Raw genomic sequence first — 17,165 nt, 5'->3', positions numbered from 1 at the left:
CCCCCAAGGGAGATATGTCCTCCACCACATTGCAGTGGCCCTGAGGGTAACTGGCATCCTTGGACTGGAAATTCATTCCAGGCCTGAATTATCTCAGCAATGCAGGGAAGGCCTTAGTAGGCACCATGGCAACCAAGCAATTCTGTGCACAGACAAAGGAAGGTTCCTTTTCCTGTGATTACCTGAATAATAACTGGGAGAGATCCAAGATGGTGACTGGCACACAGCCCCAGACCTCCTGAGCTCCATGATCCAGGGAATTTGCTGAGAGCCTGGAGACACACTTGGCTGAGGTAAAACAAAAGGGAGAGCTGAAACACCAGCACTCTGAACCCCTAGCTCATGGAGGGCTTCCCCATGCAATGATATAATAAAAGAATAGCTGGTGTTGCACACCAAGCCCCTCCCCATGGGCCCATGGAACTGCTGCTCTGCAGGCCATGGGATCTCTGATCCCTGGGCCTGCTCCTCAGCCCCACAAGGGCTGCATTCCCCCAAACTCTCTCCTCTCAGACCTGTATGATCTCCACTGGATCAAGCCACTAAGGCCTGCACAGGCCTGCACTATCTCTGCTCTGCCGGGACATGCCCCTCAGGCCTGCCAAGCTGGTGATTCACAGACATTCATGATCTCTGCTGCTCTGTACCCCTCAGGATCGCACAGGCCTGCACAATCTCTACCAGACCTTGCCCCTAAAGCCTACCAAGCTGGCAATACACAGACATGCATGATCTCCACCGGACCATGCTCCTTAGGCCTGCACAGGCCTGCACAATCTCTGCTAGGCCACACCCCTCAGGCTTGCAAACCTGGTGATCACAGGCATTCATCATCTCCACTAGGCTGTGCCCCTCATGCCTGCACAGGCCTGCATGATCTCTACCTGGACTGTGCCCCTAAAGCCTACCAAGCCATCAATCCCCAGGCATGCACGATCTTCACTCTGCCAGAACCACACTCTTCAGGCATGCCAGGCAAATGCTCCAAAGGCTAACTAGTATGCCTCAATAAAAGGCCTCTACTGTAGGCCCATGGGACCCCACCCACCTGCCACCCACCACAGGAGGGCTCCAAACCCAACTAAGAGACACACACAGGTCTGGATGCTAAAGGAGTAACATCAGAACAACTAAGACTACAATGCTACTGCTCCAGAACTGGTGATTTTTTTTTCTTTTTTCCCCTTCTTTAAGAGTTTTACTGCATGGTTTGCCATTTGATCACCCACCATCTCTCTCATATTTTTTCCCTCTCTTCTCTCTTCCTTTTATCTTTCTGTCTCTTTTTCATTTTTATCCTTCTTTCTTGGTTTTGTTAGTATTAATATTGTAACACAGCTAATACTAAATTACACATAGTTCAGGGATAGAAATGGTATCTAGTGGAAATATGGGAAGAAGAAAAAGGGATGGAAACAATTCTCCCTCCAAAAATAAAGTACTACAGGATTTAGAGTGAAATGAAAAAAATGGATACCCAGATCCAGACTCAAACAAAACAAAGATAAACTATACCAAGGAAAACAATGAAGCCCACAAGAACATGCTGAAAGAAGAAATCCTACAAGTAATTAAAGAGAATTTCATAGAGATGTTACTAGACATGGTCAACCAAAACATACAGGAAGCACTCAAGAAATTCCAAGGCAACAAAATTAAAAAATATGAGAAAACACACAAACAAATAAATGAAATCATAAGAACCCTAAATAAATACCAAATTGAAAAGGGGTCAACATAAATAGAGAGATAAACGAATTAAGGGCAAAAATTGACAATATTAAAGAGGAAGTAACCAACGATATGGAAAACTGCAGAAAAAAGAATGAAACAGAAATACAAAACAAAAGGGAAGGCCATTCCAGCAGAATAGAAGAAACAGAAGACAGAAACTCAGAACTTGAAGATGAAATGGCAATTAAAAGAAAAACAAAGATTTATTAGTTAAACAACTCAAGACTTGTGAAAAGAAAATACAAGAACTCACTGACTCCATCAAAAGAAAAACCTGAGAATCATGGGAGTTGAAGAAAAAGAGGTGAAAGCAAATGAAATGCACAATATATTCAACAAAATAATAACAGAAAATTTCCAAAATCTAGAGAAAACTATGCTCATTCATGTACAGAAAGCCTCCAGAACACCAAGCAGACATGACCAAAATAGAACTTCCCCACAACAAGTACAGAGACCAGAGAAAGAATATTGAAGGCTGTAAGAGAGAAAAAAACAAATAATATACAAAGGTGAACCCATCAAAATCACAGCACACTTCTTAACAGGAACATTAAAACCAAAAAGAGCATGAAGTGAGGTCATCCAAGCACTGAATGAAAATAACTTCAATCCTAGGATACTCTAACCAGCAAAACTATCATTAAAAATAGATGGAACAATAAAAGTCTCCCTTGATAAGCAGAAACTAAAACAACATATGACCACCAAACCACAATTACAAAAGATTCTTCAAGGAATTCTGCACACAGAAAATGAAAGCAAACAAAACCATGAAAGGGCAGGCAATACCAAAGCACAGGAGAAGAAAAGGCAAGAAAGTAAAGAGTAACATTGATTCAGCTACACATAATCAAATCCTTAATGAACAAAGATAACTACATGACAAGGATCACCATGTATTTATCAATACTAACACTGAATGTTAATGGACTAAATTCCCCCATCAAAAGACACCAATTGGCAAACTGAATTAAAAAGGAAGAACCAACAATCTACTGCCTACAGGAGACTACCTCGCTGACAGAAATAAGCACTGGCTGAAAGTGAAAGGCTGGAAGCCAGGGGTTCCCAAAAACAGGCAGGGGTAGCAATACTTATCTCAGACAAAGTAGACTTTAAACTTACATTGATCAAATGAGACAAAGAGGAACACTCCATACTAATAAAAGGGGAAAACACCAAAAGGAAATAACAATTATCAATATATATATACCCAATGTCAATGCCTCCAATTTCATCAAGCATACTCTGAAGTACCTAAAAACAAATAAACTCCAACACAGTGGTAATAGGAGACTTTAACACACTCCTACCACCAATAGATAGGTCATTCAAACAAAAAATCAATAAAGAAATCCTAGAACTAAATCATACAATAGATCAAATGGACCTAGCTGATGTTTACAGAATATTTCACCCAACTTCTGCACAATATACATTCTTCTCAGCAGCCCATGGAACCTTTTCCAAAATTGACCATACTTTAATTCACAAAGCAAGCCTCAGCAAATATAAGAAAATAGAAATAATCCCATGCATTCTACCTGAACACAATGCATTAACATTGGAACTCAACAACAAAAACAATAGTAAAAAACATGCAAACAATTAGAAGCTGAACAACATATTGCTTAATGACAAATGGGTCATTGATGAAATGAAAGAGGAAATTAAAAGTTTCTTGGAAGTTAATGAAAATGAAAACACAACCTACCAGAACCTATGCGACACAACAAAAGCAGTACTAAGAGGAAAGTTTATAGCCATGAGTGCATTTACTAAAAGGACAGAAAGATCTCAAATCAATAACCTAACACTACAGCTCAAAATCCTAGAAAAAAAAGAACAAGCAAATCCCAAAACAAGCAGAAGGAAAGAAATAATTAAAATAAAGGCTGAAATCAATGAAATAGAAATAAAAAAATATAAAGAATCAATGAAACAAAAAGGTGGTTCTTTGAAAAAATAAATATGATTGACAAACCTCTGGCAAACCTGACTAAAATGAGGAGAGAAAAAATCCCAAATCAGGAAAGTCAGAGATGCAAAAGGGGAGATAACAACAAACACCACAGAAATCCAGGAAATCATCAGAGACTACTCTGAGAGACTATATTCTAATAAATTTAAAAATCTTGGAGAAATGGACAGATTTCTAGAAACTTACAACCACTCAAAATTGAACCAAGAGGATATTAATCACCTGAATAGATCTATAACACAAAAAGAAATTGAAGCAGCTATCAAGAGCCTTCCAAAAAAGAAAAGTCCAGGACCTGATGGATTCACTGCTGAATTCTATCAGATGTTTAAAGAAAAACTGATACCAAATTTCCTTAAACTGTTCCACAAAACAAAAAGGAAAGGAACACTGCCTAACTCATTTTATGAATCCAAGATAAATCTCATCCCAAAACCAGAAAAAGACACCTCCAAAAATGAGAGCTATAGGCCAAATTCCTTAATGAATATTGATGCAAAAATCTTTAATAAAATAATGGCAAACCAAATTCAACAACACATCAGAAAGATCATACACCACAACCAAGTCGGCTTCATCCCAGGGATGCAGGGGTGGTTCAACATATGTAAATCTATAAATGTAATACAGCACATTAATAGAAGCAAAGACAAAAACCACTTGGTCATCTCAATAGATTCAGACAAAGCATTCAAGAAGATACAACACCACTTCATAATAAAAGCTCTAAGAAAACTAGGAATAGAAGGAATGTACCTCAACATTGTAAAGGCTATATATGACCAACCTACAGCCATTATCATACTTAACAGTGAAAAACTGAAATGATTCCCCCTAAAATCAGGGTGCCCACTATCCCCAGTCCAATTCAACATAGTACTGGAATTTCTAGACAGAGCAATAAGACAAGAAGAAGTAATAAAAGGAATACAAATAGGTAAGTAAACAGTCAAAATATCCTTATTTGCAGATTATATGATCCTATACCTTAAAGACCCAAAAAACTGTACCCAAAAAGTTTTAGACACCATAACCAGCTATAGTAAGGTGGCAGGATACAAAATCAACTTACAAAAATCATTAGCTTTTCTATACACCAACAACAAGCAAACTGGAAAGGAATATATGGAAACAATTCCATTTACAATAGCCTCAAAAAATCAAATATCTAGGAGTAAATTTAACAAAGGATGTGAATGACCTCTACATTGAGAATTACAAGCCCTAGAAGAAAGAGATCAAGGAAGACTACAGAAGATTGAAAGCTCTCCTATGCTCATGGATTGGTAGAATCAACATAGTAAAAATGGCTATATTACCAAAAGCTATCTACATGTTTAATGCAGTTCCCATTAAAATCCCAATGACATTCATCACAGAGATTGAAAAATCTACCCTAAAGTTCATTTGGAAACACAAGAGACCATGAATAGCCAAGGCAATATTCAGCAAAAAGAGCAATGCTGGAGATATCATAATACCTTTCTTCAAACTATATTACAAAGCAATAGCAATAAAAACAGCATAGTACTGCACAAAAACAGACATGAAGAACAGTGGAACAGAATAGAGGACACAGATATGAATCCACACAACTATACCTACCTCATTTTTGACAAAGATGCCAAAAATATATGATGAAGAAAAGACAACCTCTTCAACAAACGTTGCTGGGAAAAGTGTTTACCCATCTTCAGGAAACTGAAGCTAGATCCATGTCTATCACCCTGTACTAGTTATCAACTCAAAATTGATCAAGGACCTAAATATCAGATCTGAAACTCTGAAGTTACTATAGGAAGGAGCAGGAAACACTCTAAAACTAATAGGTATAGTCAAGGACTTCCTCAATAGAACCCCAGCAGCCCAGCAACTAAGAGAAAGGGTGGACAAATGGGACTTCATAAAATTAAAAAGCTTCTGCACAACAAAAAAAAAAATTGTCTCTAAACTGAGGAGACCACCCACAGAGTGGGAGAAAATATTTATGAGCTATACATCAGACAAGAGACTGATAACCAGAATATAGAGGGAACTTAAGAAACTAAACGCTCTTAAAATCAGTGAACCAATTAAGAAATGGGGAACTGAATTAAGCAGAACTTTCTCAAAAGAAGAAATTTAAATGGCAAAAAACACATGAAAAAATGCTCACCATCTGTAGCCATAAATGAAATGAAAATCAAAACCTCACAAAGATTCTACCCCACCCTTGTTAGAATAGGCATCATCAAAAACACCACCAACAACATGTATTGGTGAGGATGTGGGGAAAAAGGAACCCTTGTACACTGCTGGTGGGAATGCAAGCTGGTGCAACTACTCCGGAAAAAAAATTGGAGGTTTCTTAAAAATCTAAACATAGACCTGCCATATGATCCAGCAATCCCACTAGTAGGGATATAACCAAAGGAATGCAACTCAAATTACTCCAGAGACACCTGCACACCCATGTTTATTGCAGCAGTATTCACAATAGCCAAGTTATGGAAACAACCAAGATGCCCCACTATTGATGAATGGATCAAGAAAATGTGGTACTTGTACACAATGGAATTTCAGTCAGCCATGTAGAAGAATGAAATCTTACCATTTGCAGGTAAATGGATGGAACTGGAGAGCATCATTGTGAGTGAGGTCAGCCAGGCTCAGAAGACCAAAAATCCTATGTTCTTCCTTACATGCAGACTTTAGATCTGGGGCAAATACAGCAATGTGGTTGGACTTGGATCATATGACAAGAGGAGAGCGCAGACCAGAGATATAGGAATAGGTAGAAAACCCAAAACATGAAAACGGTTTATGTCCCCACTGCAGAGGAACTAATACAGAAATCTTAAAGCAACAGAGGTTAACACAAGCAGGGGATCAGGAACCAGTGTAAAGATGAGTTAGAGATGAATCAACATGTAACAAATGTGTACATGAAAGCAATGTTAAGAATCTCTCTGTATAGCTGTCCTTAACTCAACTAGCAAAAACACTTTGTCTTCCTTATTATGCTTGTGTCTTTTCTTCAACAAAATTAGTGGTAAGGGCAGAACAGGACCTTCCTGGAACTGAGGTGGGGGGAAAGGAGGGAATGGGGAGGGAGGGGACCCAGGGGAGAAATGACCCAAACAATGTATGCACATGTGAATAAATACATTAAAAAAAAGCTATAAGAGATTAAGCTGTTTATTTTAGTTATGCTAGATTAAGGAAAATGATCTTTACCAATAATTTAAAAATTAAATGCCCTGTACAGATTTTGATAAAATGTTTACTAATATTTGAAGACAGTAGAATAAAAATTATTTGTTGTTAATGTAGGGTTTTCTTGGTGTGATTTGCCTCAGAGATTTAAACTTAGTTTGGAAAAGAAAATTTTCTCCCCAAAACTTTTTCTGTAAATTTTAAATATTTTTTTTCAAAGGATCACATTTCAAAATATTCACTATGAATCATGTTTTAATAAACCAGGTGGTGATAGATTTTTATAAAATTTCTACTAAATCCAAATATTCAATGAAATGATAGCTTCTTATGTTGTAAATAATTGGAGACAAAATAATAATTTAAACTAAATATCATTTGTATTTCTTTTAAAATAATAAAAGGAAAAATATTTGTCATTTGAAGTACTTACCATTGATTGGAATTTCATTTTTACATAAGCAATTTTTAACACTTATTGTAATGTATCAAATGTTTATTTTTCAGAAGAAACAGAGGAAACATTGGTGCTCATTTTGTCCATTATCATAATGATTAAGAATATGAAGGTACTGAGATTTCATCCCCTAAATGTTAAACTTGGAAGTCAATTTTAAGAAAATTACATATTTCCCTGATTCCTGTGAAAATTCATCTGACTGAATATATTATAAATGACATTCTGCAAGCAAGTTGTTATACACTTTTTTGTAGAAAACATGCAAAATACAATAAAATAATAATGTCACATACAATCATAAAATCCATGTTAATATATTTCATTATAACTTGTCCTCTGCATGTGGCAATAGGTAACGGTCTGTGTGAATTTGTCTGTCTCTGTGCATATGTGTGGAGCATAAATGCTACTTACATAGTTGGAAGTATATGCCCATTCCTTTATTTTAACAACATTGAATTGTGTTCAAACTATAATAGAAGAAATTTTAATTTATAAATACATTCCGGTTTTTCAATAAAGAAAGCAGATCTTAGTTTGGATCTTTTGTCAGCTGAATTTTGTAAAAATTAATAATAATTAGGAAATCAGTTATCTGCTTGTAATTGTTTCTTTCTTTGTTCATTATGAAAATCATTTTATGTTCATTTGCACATGGATTATTTAATTAATTTCTTTCATCTTTTTTATCTGTTAGGGAATGAATCACTTATGAATTGTTTCTCATTAAAACATTGACTTTCCTTTTGGTCACTGTTTATCATTGACTTAATAAGAATATTAGTTTATATAATAGCTTTTCCATGTGTCAAAAATAAGTAGTGTTGTCTCATTTTATATTACATGTGAAAATCACATATGTATGTATGTGTGGATATGTACATAAACATACATACATATAGAAAAAGTTATCTCTGTATAAGAAACATTAATATAAAGAAAAGGCACTCAGTATTAATGCTGTATAGTAAGAATTGAAAGTTTTGTGTGATACTTCTCTGTGTTGAAAAATTTCTTGCATATGCTTTTCCAATGTAAATGACAAGAGTATGTAAATTACATCTTACAACTAAATCCTGCAATCTCTATACAGTAAAATGGAGAGGTCAGAATACTACTTATTGTTGAACAATTTATATTTGGCTTTGACAGATAATATGGTGACAATAAAGGTTTCTAAACTCTCCCTTTATAATTCACACAATAATCTGACTTCCCTTCAGCTTCTAATTTGTTCTTAGTTTGATAACACTTTTAGAACTACTGATACATAAAGGACTTATTCATAGTCTGCATCTGTTATTACCACAACTGATCTGCATCTCTATTCACTCCCCAAAGAAAACCTGTCCTATACATAATAGCAATGCAGTTAATGAAATAATTGGCTTAAAATGTTTTTCTCAGGTTTTGTATATTGTAAAGTCTTTTTAGACATTATAGCTTTTAGGATATCATTTATGGTGTCATTTTTGAAGTGTACTGTTATTTAGAAGAAATTGCATGACAAATTTAATGCATTTGGTATTTCTCCTTGACATTAGCTCTGTGCATACAATTTTCTTCATAAATTTTGGTATTGAAAAATATTTTCTCTCTTATTTAGAGCAGCAATATGCTGTTGTGAAAAGAGCCCAGTTTTGGAACTAAAGATAGCTGACTGATAACAGGAAGTCTATATTTTGTAGTCTGTGTCTTGAAACCATGTCTTGCATTTCTCACACTTTTAAGTAGCTCTTAATATTAGGTAAAACTGATCATTGGTGGAATGTTAATGATCTCATGTAAGCTTGCTCCATGCAGCATGTTTTGTTTAAATTAATCTTACTATATTTGTAACATTCTATTTCTCTATAGGTTTGTTTCATAAAGTCAAAAAGCAATTTGCATTACCCCATATGTTAGTTTGACAGCTTTAGAAAGTTTTCAATTGGATAAAGTTGGAATAAAATTTTAAGTATCTCCTGAAGGAGAAAGATAAACAAACTTTGGAGTCAAGTATTGACTTTTGTCACTTAGGGTTCATATGTTCTCTGGTTGGTTATTTAATCTTCTGAATTTCAGGTTATTCAGTGTATAAACTAGTCATTACTGGAATATTAAATTCAATTGGGTAGAGTGAAATTTGCATAGATGAAATATGTAGTTTCTAGAATGTTAACCAGACACAGAATATACATACAAACTTACTACTTATCCTTTTTCTTAATTGTCAGGAAACTTGAAAAGGGCCAATAAATTTATTTACTTTCTCTTCAGAGTGTATGTGTATGTATTTCTGTTCTTTATTTTTTCAGAATTATCTATAGTCGAAGAAATGTCAGAAACCCAAATGGCACTTAAAAATTGCTTCACATTCATTGTTTATCTGAGCTGCTAAGTGACTTTAAAGTGACTAAATAGTGATTTTAAAGCAGTTCTGTAAGAAAAAAATAGAAGTATTGTCACAGACACTGTTTAGAATTGTTGGCATTTGATGAATAATAAAATATACAGCCACTTTGATTCTGCTTTATTATCTTCACACTCCCTATAGAAGTTATACTTCTCTTATTACATTTGCCTTGTGATAGATTGTTTTCTGTTTGGTTGTTATCTAATCAAATGGGATATTTCACATATATGATTGCTATTTTCTCTTGTGCTGATGACAATTTCTGAGTCAATGCTAATGGTGTTTTGAGATCAAATACTGTAAATACCATTCTTGTTTCTTAAGACACTATATATAAAACCAGATTTTAAGAATTATTACAATATTGAGAAATTAATTCACTTCCTATAAATCCTTCAAAATCTTTAAAATGCAGTAATTTTGATTCAATTGAATAAGTATAAGTAAGAGTCACAGAACTAAAATAGTTTTATCTAAAGACTGGTTTTTCAAACACAAAGATTAATCCTTACCAACTCGTACCAACATTCAGGTTATTAAACAGTCTTTAAAGTAAGATCTTTAAGCAGAAGATAAAAATGACTTTGATATGCTAGCAAAGAACTTTCCTTCTTCAGTCACTTCAAAGTTTCTCTCTTTCATTTCTTCTCCAAAATTCTGAAAAGAAATACTTTGGCTCTCTTTCTCCAGTTTTGAACCTCTCATTCACAATTCAATTCATTGTAACCTGGGTTTTGCTCTCAGCATTCAAATAAAAGTGTTATCATCCAATTTTCTAATTACAAAATCTAACAATCTTTTACTCAATTTCATGTTATTGAAATGCTACTTCATTTATTTCTGTGTATTTTATCATTATCACTTTTACTTTCTTTTTATGAACAAACTTTCTTTTCCCATATTGTAAAAGTTGGTGTTTTACAAAATTCTCTTAACCTAAGGCTCACCACACTTCACAAATACCCCCACTCTCCTAAAATCAATGACGTCATGCATGTTGATGCCCAAACCTGATGTTGCTGAATTTGAAGACATGATTTGCTTGATCAAGATCATTTGGGACTATACTTGAAGTTGAATTTATTATGAGTTCAAAACCTGAGGTAGAGTAATTAATGAGTTCATTTTCCTTCATGTGTCCATTCAGAAGTGCTAAAGTTACATCAGATTGAACACATCACACAATGGAAACAACTTTGTCTGTTCTTAAACAATACTGAATTTTCTAAGTTTCTACTACTACCATCTATTTTCTGACTCTAGAAAGCTGAGTTATATTTTAATTATCTTTCACCTAAATTTAATGAGTGTTGTATTCTTAAGATACATCAATTCAATCTTGATTTCAACTGCTCAAGCTCAGTTGTTTCCTGTGTAGTATTAATTTCCTAAATGTTTCTCTTGGTTTTGTTCTCATCTCATTACACTCATTCTCCAAAGAACCAATATGAAGCATTAAAAGGAAATATGATTGTGTCTTTCCCTGTATGTGTAGAAGCATGCACAGTGTGTATTTAAAAATATAAAATTGTATTTGTGTTCTCCTATTTGTCCTGCTATGAAGAACTCTTGTAGATATTTTCTCCTTTGAAAGTTAGACAAGAAACTTGAGTTCTTAGTGAGTCTAAGGAGTCAGTGGCTTTGTTAAATCTAATGGATAAATTATGAAAATATCAACCAGGATGCATTTTCAGCTGTGATTAATACTTTCACCACTTCGTAATGTTATTATTGCAAACAAAATTCCTATATGATACTCTCTCTTACTAGTTTGTACTCAGGGGTCCAGTGCTGTTAGGTTCCTAGCACTGGATTACTAGAACAAAAGGGAATTCTGTTTCCTCAGTGTTATCTTAAACCATGACATTTAATACCACCATAGTTCTTTTCTCTCATTGCGATAGCATTTATGTTCACTTACACACACACACACACACACACACACACACACACACACACTTTTTTCAAACTCATATCCATAGTTTTAGAGTGCTTCAAAAGACTGTGTTTAAACATTTTAACACCAAAATAGCATTTATATTTCATTTTATTTTAATGGATTTCTTATAAGCAGAACATCAGGCTTTCTTCCCACATGTATCTATATGATATCCATAAGGTCTTACCGATGTCACAAATGAACTCACATAATTTTGTCACTTTCCATTTTTTAGCAAATTACTTCTTTCCTACCCTGGCATTTACAATAATGTATTGAGGCTTCTGATTAGAAAAAGTAGGATACTACTGCTAAGGTTGTATGATTTCTGTTGCTGACTGTCTTAAAGATGATGATTGCATCCACAGTCCCTTCCTTCCTCCCCCATCCAACAGATTTAAATCTTACCATTATACTCTACACAGACATGAGGAAACCAGTTCTACCTCCCTCTAAGTGATGGATTATTTTATTATATACTACACTGGCATTCTTTCTATCTCTGAAATATTTTCCTCGTAATGTTGCCCTGTCAAACACAAGTACCTGAGGATGAGCACTTCTTATTCGCCCATGCACAGTAATTCCCGTTGGGTCATTCAGTAATATTCCTCATTTAAAAACTAGGCCACACAAGTTTATAATCGCTGCCTATTGTGAAAAGAAAATTTTTGAGTTGAGAACAAATGCAGTTTCTATGATATGTCATGAAGCCAGTTGCCTAAATATGCCAGCAATTAGCTCGACAGATACACACTGTGAAACCTTTCATCTACACACATGAAAGTCATCAATTAATTTATTTAATGCAGATTATAAGAAATTCAAAGGAAAGGAAGATTTCCTCTCAGACCACGGAAACAATCTTTTGATTCAGAGATTTATGTTGCTTCTTGATATCTCTGGTCCACAGGAATTTATATGGAAATTTTTGTGTGAATTGCATATTTTTTCCTAGGTTTTATAGATTCTGCAAGAGCTCTGTGACCCAGAAATATGTTTAATAATAAAATGTCACAGAGACAGCCTGCAGTATGACTTCTACTTTTCTGGTTACAAGATGACAGTAGCCATATGAAGAGAGAATTTATCTATGCCAGGGAAATTATATCAAAAATTCTAACTGCCTTCTTATTGTTAAGAGTTTGTTTTATGTCTTGCTCTTGTATGCATTGGTGAATTTAGATAAAAGGATGTAGGATTTTATTTTCGCTTTAAAAACATTACTGAGGAGAAATCGTTTCTCTTTAATACTGGCTTTAGCAATGTTTAACTGAAAGGTGTGTGTGGTAGCATTTGTATGTGTGCATGTACGTAATCAACGTAACAATAGGGAAATAGTTTTGTTTGACATTTCTGATGAGAATTATTGAAAATTCAAATTATCTGATGTTCTTTTTTCCCTCTACTTGCTACTGACATTTATTGAATACTTCTGAATTATATTTATAATTCCTTTGGTCTTTGTGATAATTACTATTGAAATATCTTTTGCTTTCTGGGTCAGCTTGTGATTCTTTCATACATATAGCATTAAAACCAATGAGACACAGATACTTCCTGAAGTCTTCTTCTCTTTTCATTTTATTCTTTCAGGCAACATTTGCAAGTATGCATATGTACTCTAATGCTGAAGATGCTGTTTTTATTGTAAATATTATCTAATTTTGTACCAAATAATAATCATTAACTATTTTAACAGGTGACAAAGAAAAGCTAAATCAATTTAATTAACAAATTCTTAAAATGCTCTATACACAAGATTAATTTGCAATGTAAATTAAAAAATATAGTTGAATGCGTAGTTTTTGCAAGGCCTAAATTTTCAGAGATAGAGAAATGGATGGTTGCACAATTTCACACTTCTGTATAAATTCTACATTGGGAGAGTTTAGTGTCCAGTACATGATTGTACTAGGATATGAAGCCTAGGATGCTGCAGCATCCCATGTATCTCTCTCACACATATAATAGTGAGATAAAGTGATAGCCCAGGGTTTGTAGTCAAAATGTTTCAAATAGATAATCTCTTGAGTCTCTCCTCCTATGATTACTTCTGTTATCGTCACAAAGCATCCTGGATTATTAGTCCCATGCCCCAAACCCAAATTTCAGAAAGGAAGAAAAATTAAAAGGAGATTCAAAGCCTAGGACAAGTCCTATCCTTAAAACAAGTGGTTGGTTTTGCATCATCCAAGCACACTTAACTGCAAATTGAATGGAAAATGTATTTTCCGTCTGTACTAACAATAAGAAAAAGAAATGAGATAGGGAATTATTAGCAGCACAAATGCTTTTACAAAGATAAATAAAGATATAATAGAATAGGATACTGGTCTGAAGATGGGGACATGAGCTTTACAGTGGATGTGGTAGTTAGAATATCCCGTGCCTTTTGAATGGGTCCTGATGTTTGACTTGAACTAGATGGAGAAAAGGAGCTGTCAGAGAGAAGTACTGATTTAGCCAAAAGTACAGTTTGGAAATGTGTGAAAATTGTTAGGGGAAGAAACTGGAATCTAGTTTGATAAGATGTAAAATAAACTTTTAAGATATAAGCACAGAAGGCTTAAATAAAATGTTCAGAAAATATAAAAAGTATTCAATATTTCTATAAATAGATCTTTACATTAGAAAAGCATTTATGGAAATAATATGATTAGAATAGCAGAAATACTTAGGATGTCACCATAATACCATGGTGATGGATAAGATCCAAGTCAAGGAAGTTAGAAATCAGTTCAGTACTTTATTTTAAGTTTTATTTTATTCATTGTGCACAAAAACCAAGTTATTAAATAATTTAATGTAATCCTTGAAATGTCTACAATGACTAATACTTTAAGTTATTAGTAATATGATGCCCTCCATTTTGCTTCATCTTAGAAATGTATAAAAGAAGCCAGAGCCTGTGACTCACTACTGTAATCCTAGATACAGGGGAGCTGGAGAATGAAAGGATTTGGGTTTGAGGCCAGTCCAGACAAAAATACATGAAAGTCCACCCCAACCAATAAAAGCTAGGCACAGCGGCACTCGCTGTCCAGGCTGTGCAGGAAACGTAAATAGGAGCATTGCAGTCCAGTGCAGACCAAGCTAAAAGATTAGAGCCTACTAAAAAAAATAACAAAAGTAAAATGGGCTAGGGAGCATGGTTCATGTAGTAGAACACCTTCTTGGCAATGTGAAGCCCTGAGTACAAACCTTAGTACTGCCCAAAATGAGAATAAAAGAAATTATGTTACCAAATATACTAATATGGAAGATAACCTATATTACCCTCTAGTTAATTTTGTACCATAATTTCACTTATATTATATTCAGTTTCTTGACAATTTCACCAATGTTATTACAAATATTGCTTGCGGTAGTCTGCAAATAAACAAAATACACACCGATTTTAAATGCTTAACAAGACTAATCACTTGATTTCCAAGTTATGCTTATTCAATTGAAATCTATAGTCAAAAAAGGAAGTCAACCATTGTACATTCCTAAAATATTGATTCACAAGGCCATCATTTTTTTCCATGACTGTGACTTTGAATATATTTATTAAACAGTAGTAGAAAATAAAAAAAATCACACATTTTGTTTTTCTCTACATTCTTTCACAAAGATATGACACTTTTTCTTCCACTTTCCACTCCTTGATTGCTAGGAGAGTGAGGGAACATATGATGCTACTGAATTTTGAATAAGGTATTGTTAAAACTGTGTTTCTGTTCTAGTTTAGCTACTTTCAAGCTATGTTTGTTTTTCAGTTAACACTTGTATCTTTGTAACCCATCCCAAAATGTGATTGTAAAAAAGTAATTGTACTGGCTCACGAATCTGGTATTTTAGCTAAGCTTAGTGACAGTTAATCTCTATCCCATGTTTGTCAGCTATTATAGGTCAACTATGTCTGAAGGATGATATATCTCAAGGTGACTGGTGAGTGCAGGCTATCAGAAGGAACTCTCAGTTCCTGTCCTGGGCTACTTCAGAGACAGCTTGGGCATTTTCTCAGAGCAAATATTTTAGGAGGTAAAAAGTAGAGGAGGACCAGTCTGGAAGATGGCACAGTATCACTTTTGCTAAAAAGTATTGATCAAAAGCAGTTTCACAGACCACTATGATTCAAAGAGAGAAGACATTCAGGGGAGTGTCAGTAAATTGCCTCTCAAGAAGAAATACCTGGTTTATGGTCTTTAGCAGTTTCCATGGTATAAATCGTCTCATTGTGGCCAAATTTGAGTTATTAATATGTCACTGATTACAGAGTTTGAAATGGATGAAAAAAACTTACTCTTTTCAGCTGGTACAAGCAGATCTTAGCACACCACTTTTCACACGCAGCTTTTAATGGCAGAGAAATGTGTGGTCAAATTTGAATAGCCATGTGTTGACAATGTCCACGAAGTTCTGTGAATTTATTCATCAGTAAGATAGAAATAGTGTCTTTATTTAACTCACAGATTTTGTTAGGCAAATATATAGTTTAGAAATGAAAACACATTAAAGTGTTAACATTTCCATTATTAGAAGCTCTCCTGAAACGATGTCCTTAATACTAATGAAAATGTCACTCTAAAACAGATCATAGTGTTACCTTACCATCTGAATTTTCATGCTAAAACTTATGAACACTGTGGAAATGTTTGAAGCTAATGCTCCCTTTCTGTTGAATATGCTGTATTTTGTTCAAAAATAGTTCTAAAAACTATAAAGTATGCACTGCCTTAAATATAGGAATGCTATTTGTATCTGAATAAATGTACAGATGTTAGTCATCTTCTATACATTTTAGTTATATCTTTTCAAAATTGGGTGTAGAAGACCCAGAATCCAGGCTCCCTACTTTGCAAAATAATGTTTTTCCTACTAAAATGCAGTGGTAAACATGGCCTTGGCCATGTTATTTATTTATTTTTTTGATGTGGTATTTTCAAAAGGAAGAAATTTTTTATAGGTTGATAGTATTTTAAATCATAATTAATGGCCTGGAAAAACAATGAGACTGTTAATATTGACTCTTTGTTTACAAAGAGCAGCATTCTGGTGTTAAGCAAGCATTTTTAAAGCATTTTATTTCAATATATTTCATATCTGTGCATTTATAAATCCACTGTCACATAGAAACATTTTTTAAATAGGAATCTCTTCTTGCAGATTTCAAAACATGTTATTTCCTCTTATTTCATAAGTTTTCAAGAAAGATTTTTTATTAATTATATTTAATAATCATGTACACAATATCTGCATATGTATTGATTTTAATAGAGAATTCTATGCTGTTTTTCACTGCAATTGAATTTTTTTTATTTCAAGCATTTTATTAGCTATTCCAAACTGAAGACTAAACTAAAAAGTTGATATTTTGCACTAACTTGCCTTGGTTTGAAAGAAGATTGTACTACTAGGCTATGATATTTTTGTCATCCACTTGTTTACATAGCAAGTATTTTGCTATCTT

The sequence above is a fragment of the Castor canadensis genome, chromosome 10 (assembly GCF_047511655.1).
Source record: "Castor canadensis chromosome 10, mCasCan1.hap1v2, whole genome shotgun sequence".
Taxonomy (NCBI): domain Eukaryota; kingdom Metazoa; phylum Chordata; class Mammalia; order Rodentia; family Castoridae; genus Castor; species Castor canadensis.
The sequence above is the reverse complement of the archived record's forward strand: the minus strand, read 5'-3'. Positions refer to the sequence as shown.